The sequence below is a fragment of the Diabrotica undecimpunctata genome, chromosome 2 (genome assembly GCF_040954645.1).
Source record: "Diabrotica undecimpunctata isolate CICGRU chromosome 2, icDiaUnde3, whole genome shotgun sequence".
Taxonomy (NCBI): Eukaryota; Metazoa; Arthropoda; class Insecta; order Coleoptera; family Chrysomelidae; genus Diabrotica; species Diabrotica undecimpunctata.
The window spans coordinates 109,191,915-109,201,054 of record NC_092804.1 but is presented as its reverse complement, the minus strand read 5'-3'; positions in this window follow the sequence as shown (position 1 = coordinate 109,201,054).

Here is a 9,140-nt window from a genome sequence, read left to right as displayed (position 1 = left end):
CAAGTATAACAAAGAAATAATTTATGCAAAGCTTACATTGTGTTTAGTACAGGTAATTCAAGAAATTAATAACTCTCCTTCTTCGAAATGTTTGTTGGATATTATCCTACTTATCTGAATTATTTTAATGTTATTGAATTTTGAAGTATTTTTAAACAAACCAATATTTTTCTCGATTTTACATATCATAACAATATATATATATATATATATATATATATATATATATATATATATATATATATATATATATATATATATATATATATATATATATATATATATATTGATATGATTGGTGTTTATAGAAAATAATTTATAAGTTACACTACTAGATATATTAGATATAAAAAGTATTTGGTTATTTTAATAAGTTATATACTAGAGAATTTTATAAAAATATATTTATGTGAGGGCATTTTTAAGAAATTAGCATATAAAAAGTATTTTTTTAGTAATTATGATGTTGTAGATATATTTAAGTGAGCCATGTGATTAGGCAACCAGATATACATACTCTCCAAGTGACATTTTAAATAATTAGGAATATAAAGTGGGGTAATAATAATAATGTTAGTTTAAAATGTTTAATTTATATATATTTAATGATTTAAGTGTATATTATGATCTGAAAAGCCTAAATGTCAACAAAATTATCAATAGAAAATTAACGAATTCTCCAGAATGCAGAATTTGACCTTTGTTTATGTTGGAACATTCTGGAATAATGATTATGTCTGTGGATCGAACATATACTTTTTTCGAGAACATCCATATAGAAGAAATAGAACTAAATCGAACATTGATTTCTTACCAGATGGTTCTGGAAGATTGAAAAGATATAAATACCCGTGATTTGGATTCAAGCAGCAGTCAGTCAGAAAGTTTAGTAAGAAAGTCCATTCAGTTATGAGTTTTTTAGTATGAAAATTAGTTAGAGGCAGTCAATCAGTTACAATTCTTCAATATAGTGAGTTAAATCAATATTAAGAAACAGAATAAAGAAAATAATATTGAAGATTAAAAATTATGTTATGTATAAATGATAATTGGATAATGGAAGAAGTATTAATTGAATATTAAAATTAAATAATATATTTGGTGATTGAATATTGGTATATAGAAAAGAAGAATAAATATAAATGCTGTTTGCTGGTTTGCTTGGTGGTTTATAAATGCTGTGAAGAAAAATATCTTAAATTGGTGGAAGCTGATAATTGGAAAAAGTAATTTCATAAAAACAAGGATAACCGAAGCTGAGAAGAAGACATTTGAGTGGTGATTATAATCTATATAGTGGAAAACTGTTCATTTAGGCATTCAGTGACAGAAAGGTACAAAAATTTTGTTAATATAATTTAGTTAGTGTCATAACAATTTCAATTTTGAAGATAGTTTGTTTAAATTTTACATTGTCTATAGAATTTAATTAGTTTCATAAGAATTTCAATTTAAAGATAGTTTATTTTAAATTTACATTAGCTAGTTTAGATATATATGTGTGTTTCATAGTAGATCAAATAAAGATAATTTAAAAAAGTACTTACAAACTAATTCTTTGAGAACCGCAATAAAAACCCTATATATTATATTATTAAAAATACTCATTGCTCATCATTTAAACAAACAATACATCATAGCAATTTGGCGCCCAACGTGGGGCTCTCTATTTAAAAGAATTAGTTTGGGAAGATAAGTGCTCTCATATAATTAAATTAATTTTCATTAAAAAAAAAATTATAGATTTTATTTTTAATTATATTTGAACAAGTAAAGTCTCAAAATGTCTCAAGAAAAGAAAGGTACAAGAAGCAAAAAGAATAAAGAAGATGTGGAAGTAGAAACACAACCTATACAAGAGAGAGAGATGGGATCAGAGAAGAGAACTAGCATTCCAAGAGATTAAAAACATTTTTCTGTCAAATTTGAAAATATACTATCCTGACTACACACAGCCATTCATATTAAGAACAGATGCATCAATAGAGAGATTATCAGGGGTATTATTACAAATACATGATGGGGTCGAATACCCAATACAATTCATTTCAAGAATTACAAAGCCACATGAAAAGGGTTACTCAGTTTCAGAATTAGAACTAGCAAGTATAATACACTGTGTCACAAAATTAAGATTTTATTTGTTAGGTAATGAATTTACAATAGAAACAGATCACCAAGCTTTAACATCTATATTAAATAACAAATATAGAAACAGTAGAATACATCGGTGGAGTCTAATATTGAGTGAATACTCATTTGAAATCAAATACATTTCTGGAAAATCCAATATAGTGGCAGATGCTTTATCAAGGTTAGAAAATACATCACAAAAAGGGCAGCGAACAATAAAAATTGGATTAAATCAATTAGTAGAAAGTACTGGATTATATTCTAAAAAAGAAATTATAAGAGATCAAATCAATTTGAGTGAAAAACAAAAAGTCCTTAAGAAAGATGGAGTTTATTATAAAATAATAAATGTCATAGAAGTATATGTAATAACTAGAACTTTAGCAAAGAAAATATTGAAAAATTTACATAACAATTACATGCATATTGGTTCAAGAAAGCTATGGATGCTATTTAGGGACAATTATTTTGCAAAGAATGACATAAGTATAGCAAAAGAAATTACTACCCAATGCCCAATATGTCAACTAAACAAAGAAAATAATTTAAAAAACCAGAACACATATAAATCTAATGTTGTATATGAAAAACTAAATACAGTTTCCATGGATTTTATTTCAAATTTAGTTCTCAGTCCAACAGGAAAAAAGCATATACTAGTGATAGTTGATTTATATACAAAATTTATTAAACTATATCCCTGCTCCAGAACAAATGTTAAAACATTAAAATTATATATTAATCAATTTTTCGAAGAAATAGGATCATTTAGAAATTGCATAATAGATAATGCTACATATTTTAACAACCAAAAATTTCGGGCATTTTGTGAGAAAAAGGGAATCAACATTCATTTTACAAGTATCAGACATCCTCAGGCAAATCCTGCAGAAAGATATATTAAAGAAGGTATAAAATATTTAAGAATAGTGTGCCAAGATCAACATGAAACGTGGCAGCAACATATACCACAAATAGAATATTTTTTAAATAATACACATAATTTAAATACAGAGGAAGTACCAGAATATTTAATGTTTGGCCATATCGGAAACAGAAAATGGATTAGTGAATATAATCAGGATATGTTAGAACAAGTAATGCAGAAAGTGAATAACCGAATTAGGAGGAAAGCTGAAAAATATATCAGAAGACAAAATCGAAAAATAAAAAAAACCAATGACATTTCAAAAGGGAGATAAAGTGTTAATTCGTTCACTTAGAAAAAGTAATGTTAAAGAAAACCGTTGTAAGAAATTACAACCAATGTTTGAAGGTCCATACAGAATTGAAAATCAGAATGGACTAAATAGTTATGTGTTAATAGATGCAGAGAACAGACTAAGAGGCATGTTCCATATCAACGACATCTTTAAGTATTATGAAGAGAATGAATAATGTTTTCTATACTTTTAACATTAATAATAACAACTGTTACTGATATATCCATTTTATTCAATAGACTTGATTTGTTAAATAAATGGTAGATTTCATTATTGTGAATCAATTTGACATCATACTTGTAGTCTTGTACATATGGAAATTATTTTGTACCCTAAAAATCATAATTTGGGGTTAGATATAAAATTGATTTTATAAATGTCTTTCTAATATAATAAAGTATAAAACTTACCAATTCATATGGATGAAAGCCTGTTGAATTGAAGGAATTCCTAGATTTTGTCTATAAATAAACTTAAAACAATATGGACACTTAGATTATCTTTATTCATTGTAATTGTAAAATATAAACACAAAAACTTCCATTTGACATGACAGTTTGACATAGACAGCGAACAGGGATGTATCTAATAGAACACATTTTAAATAAAAAAAAAATTGAATTATTAATTTACTAAGGTATGTAGATAGAAAATTAATATTTAAAAAAATAATAAGTAAATTATTTATTTTAAATATTATTTTGGGGTATTGATATGATTGGTGTTTATAGAAAATAATTTATAAGTTACACTACTAGATATATTAGATATAAAAAGTATTTGGTTATTTTAATAAGTTATATACTGGAGAATTTTATAAAAATATATTTATGTGAGGGCATTTTTAAGAAATTAGCATATAAAAAGTATTTTTTTAGTAATTATGATGTTGTAGATATATTTAAGTGAGCCATGTGATTAGGCAACCAGATATACATACTCTCCAAGTGACATTTTAAATAATTAGGAATATAAAGTGGGGTTATAATAATAATGTTAGTTTAAAATGTTTAATTTATATATACTTAATGATTTAAGTGTATATTCTGATCTGAAAAGCCTAAATATCAACAAAATTATCAATAGAAAATTAACGAATTCTCCAGAATGCAGAATTTGACCTTTGTTTATGTTGGAACATTCTGGAATAATGATTATGTCTGTGGATCGAACATATACTTTTTTCGAGAACATCCATATAGAAGAAATAGAACTAAATCGAACATTGATTTCTTACCACATGGTTCTGGAAGATTGAAAAGATATAAATACCCGTGATTTGGATTCAAGCAGCAGTCAGTCAGAAAGTTTAGTAAGAAAGTCCATTCAGTTATGAGTTTTTTAGTATGAAAATTAGTTAGAGGCAGTCAATCAGTTACAATTGTTCAATATAGTGAGCTAAATCAATATTAAGAAACAGAATAAAGAAAATAATATTGAAGATTAAAAATTATGTTATGTATAAATGATAATTGGATAATGGAAGAAGTATTAATTGAATATTAAAATTAAATAATATATTTGGTGATTGAATATTGGTATATAGAAAAGAAGAATAAATATAAATGCTGTTTGCTGGTTTGCTTGGTGGTTTATAAATGCTGTGAAGAAAAATATCTTAAATTGGTGGAAGCTGATAATTGGAAAAAGTAATTTCATAAAAACAAGGATAACCGAAGTACGAAGACATTCAGTGGTGATTAGAATCTATATAGTGGAAAACTGTTCATTTAGGCATTCAGTGACAGAAAGGTACAAAAATTTTGTTAATATAATTTAGTTAGTGTCATAACAATTTCAATTTTGAAGATAGTTTGTTTAAATTTTACATTGTCTATAGAATTTAATTAGTTTCATAAGAATTTCAATTTAAAGATAGTTTATTTTAAATTTACATTAGCTAGTTTAGATATATATGTGTGTTTCATAGTAGATCAAATAAAGATAATTTAAAAAAGTACTTACAAACTAATTCTTTGAGAACCGCAATAAAAACCCTATATATTATATTATTAAAAATACTCATTGCTCATCATTTAAACAAACAATACATCATAGCAATATATATATATATATATATATATATATATATATATATATATATATATATATATATATATATATATATATATATATATATATATATATTTATATAACCAAAAAAAACAGTTTATTAGAACCGCAGTCAGAAGATTGGCCGGGATAGTAAAGAAACACTCTTTTGACTTTTGTCTAGCTTTCGGAATTGTTTTATTCCTTTTTCAAGACGCTGTAATATTAGTACAAAGAATATGTAAATATTTTACAAAATATCACAATTCATCAGTGCAACTTACTAGTCGTTGAGATTATTTATCATAAGTTTTGATCCTCAACATTAATAACACAAACATAAAATATGTTATAATATATATATATATATATATATATATATATATATATATATATATATTATTATGATTGTTTATTTTGACTTTAATCTTAGTTTATTGAGCCAATAAAAAAGAATTATAACTTATTTGTTATCAAAAGTAAAATAATCCTTATATTACCTGTGTTCGATGGATTCAAAAGATTTTCTAGTTGTCTTTTATCGGGAAAGAGAAGAAAGGATAAGAATACAAATATATTATATTACAAAGATTTACGTTTCTTTATTTTATATGAACGAATAAAACAATTATTAAATTCTGTCGTTATCTTATCAATCAGCATACAAGAAAATAAATCAAATTTTTATGATAATAAGATTATAAAGCTACATACATTTATATTACGTGAAAAACCAATTTTACTTAAAATTTTCTTTACTTGAAACAAAAAAAAACAACAAAACTTTAAACTTTTGATTAGCCTAACAAAACCTCAGTTCTTAAATTTGAATGCTAATGACCATGATGTCGAAACGATCCTTCACAGATATAAAATTCAATTGTACAAACACTTACAGCTTATTTTCTTCTTGAGTTGTATGTTGGAAAATACCCAGAAAAGTCCAGTCTCCTCAACGATGTGATCTCTCCTCTTTGGCACCTCGGCTCTTTCTTAACGTCTCTGCAAACCTCCTGCAGACTACACAAAAAACACCTGATTCACTTCTCCAACTCAGCTATTTATTTATGACACCCGGACTTCCTTTTGTCAACTTGATGCCGTAAGAATACTTTCACATATACTTTATAAAATGCCCACGGTAGATACAAGGACCTCTTTTAATCTACTTGTTATCTCCTTCTTCAAACTATTCACTTCTTTTCGTTAAGCCGGTATCCAAACTCACGAACCACACCCTATCTTGAGACAAACGACTGTTTCCTTTCGATGACCAAAATATGACTAACTTCTCCTGTCTCATGATCGACTCACAAATTCCCATTTAAAAACGACCGTCCAATCAAAAGCTCAAATTGTGTTTACCATGATTTTGGAAAAGCCTAATTTCGGTTTCAGAGAAAAACTAAATAGCTTATTTTAAAATTGGTTTTTTCAATACATCATTTATACCTATTTCAAAAGATTAGAATATGGTCATTTAATACTCGACTATACAGACAATGAAAAGATTAACTTACAGGTAAAATGTCTTCTAATTCTAAACAAAGGTTTTTTTTGATAATTTTGTTTGAAACGGAAAAAGGTCGTTTGCCAAACAAATTTCTATTCTTATCTACATTAAATCTTATCTTAAATTACTATATACATTTTTGTTTATAATGATATCCTAAAATTTTATTCCGATGGATATTTTTATTTATTTTTCTTTGGTTGGGACAGAAAAAGTATGACAAATCCCCGCCTTTGCATATGATAAAAATTACTGAATTATGCAGGGATTTTTCTCTATGCAAAAACAATACCAGTATTTTATTCATAATATTTGTAAACATCGTTGATATTATAAATTCCCCTAATCTTGTCTAATTCTATGTGCTTCAACTCATAACTATTTATCCCATTCTCATTGTTTACTATGTACCCTCAAAAACAGGCATTAACTTTCCGGATACGTTGCTAGGTATGTTGGACACGCGCAATGCTCTCACCATAACCTTCTCACCTTTTTTGAAAGTAACTGGTCTTCTTTTTCTATTTTGGTCTTGCCTCTGGATATATTTTTCGTTTGCTCTCCGCAATCTCCTCTGCACATTTTCCATTATCTGTGTGTATTCCTTTTGTTCTCTATCTTCCCATGGCCTTAGTGGCATTATACCCTTCATTATATATTCTGGGGTCTCTTTCGTTACAGTGCTCGGGATGGTATTTAGATACGTTTCTACTTCGGCGACTTTCCTATCCCATCGTCGATGTTGACCCCCTGTTGTAATCCGTAGAAACTTCGTCACTTCCTGTATAAAACGTTCCGAAGGATTACTCTGTGGATGTCTGATGCTAACAAAATTTGTCTCTATTCCCCATTCTCGAAGTTGTCCCTTGAAACTATCATTTCTAAAATATGTTGCATTGTCTAGAAGAATCCTTCTTGGTGTTCCTACGGTGGCTATAAAATTGTCGATTTTTCTCATTATTTCTTCCCCTTTCGTGGTACTGCAACTGTATAATTTTACATATTTGGAAAACACATCTACCATGACTAAAACATGTTTATTCCTCTTCGTCGTCATAATTAGATCGCTTAACATATCTATTGCTACAATATCTAATTTGTTCCGGGATATAATATTTTTTGTAACGTTTTCATTTTTGAAATTTCTAATTTTATATTTTTGACAGATCTGGCACTTTTGTGTGATTTCTTTTGTGATGCGGTAATCTTGTCGGCAAATAAATTTTCAATCAATCTGCTTTCTTTCTCTATCCGTTTAAATTTTAACTAGAGATACTTTCTACGCCTTACACGTTGGGGGCCATTTATTAATATTGTTTATTTTGACTTTAATCTTAGTTTATTGAGCCAATAAAAAAGAATTATAACTTATTTGTTATCAAAAGTAAAATAATCCTTATATTACCTGTGTTTGATGGATTCAAAAGATTTTCTAGTTGTCTTTTATCGGGGGGGGAGAAGAAAGGATAAGAATACAAATATATTATATTAGAAAGATTTACGTTTCTTTATTTTATATGAACGAATAAAACAATTATTAAATTCTGTCGTTATCTTATCAATCAGCATACAAGAAAATAAATCAAATTTTTATGATAATAAGATTATAAAGCTACATACATTTATATTACGTGAAAAACCAATTTTACTTAAAATTTTCTTTACTTGAAACAAAAAAAAAAACAACAAAACTTTAAACTTTTGATTACCCTAACAAAACCTCAGTTCTTAAATTTGAATGCTAATGACCATGATGTCGAAACGATCCTTCACAGATATAAAATTCAATTGTACAAACACTTACAGCTTATTTTCTTCTTTAGTTGTATGTTGGAAAATACCCAGAAAAGTCCAGTCTCCTCAACGATGTGATCTCTCCTCTTTGGCACCTCGGCTCTTTCTTAACGTCTCTGCAAACCTCCTGCAGACTACACAAACAACACCTGATTCACTTCTCCAACTCAGGTATTTATTTATGACACCCGGACTTCCCTTTGTCAACTTGATGCCGTAAGAATACTTTCACATATACTTTATAAAATGCCCACGGTAGATACAAGGACCTCTTTTAATCTACTTGTTATCTCCTTCTTCAAACTATTTACTTCTTTTCGTTAAGCCGGTATCCAAACTCACGAACCACACCCTATCTTGAGACAAACGACTGTTTCCTTTCGATGACCAAAATATGACTAACTTCTCCTGTCTCATGATCGACT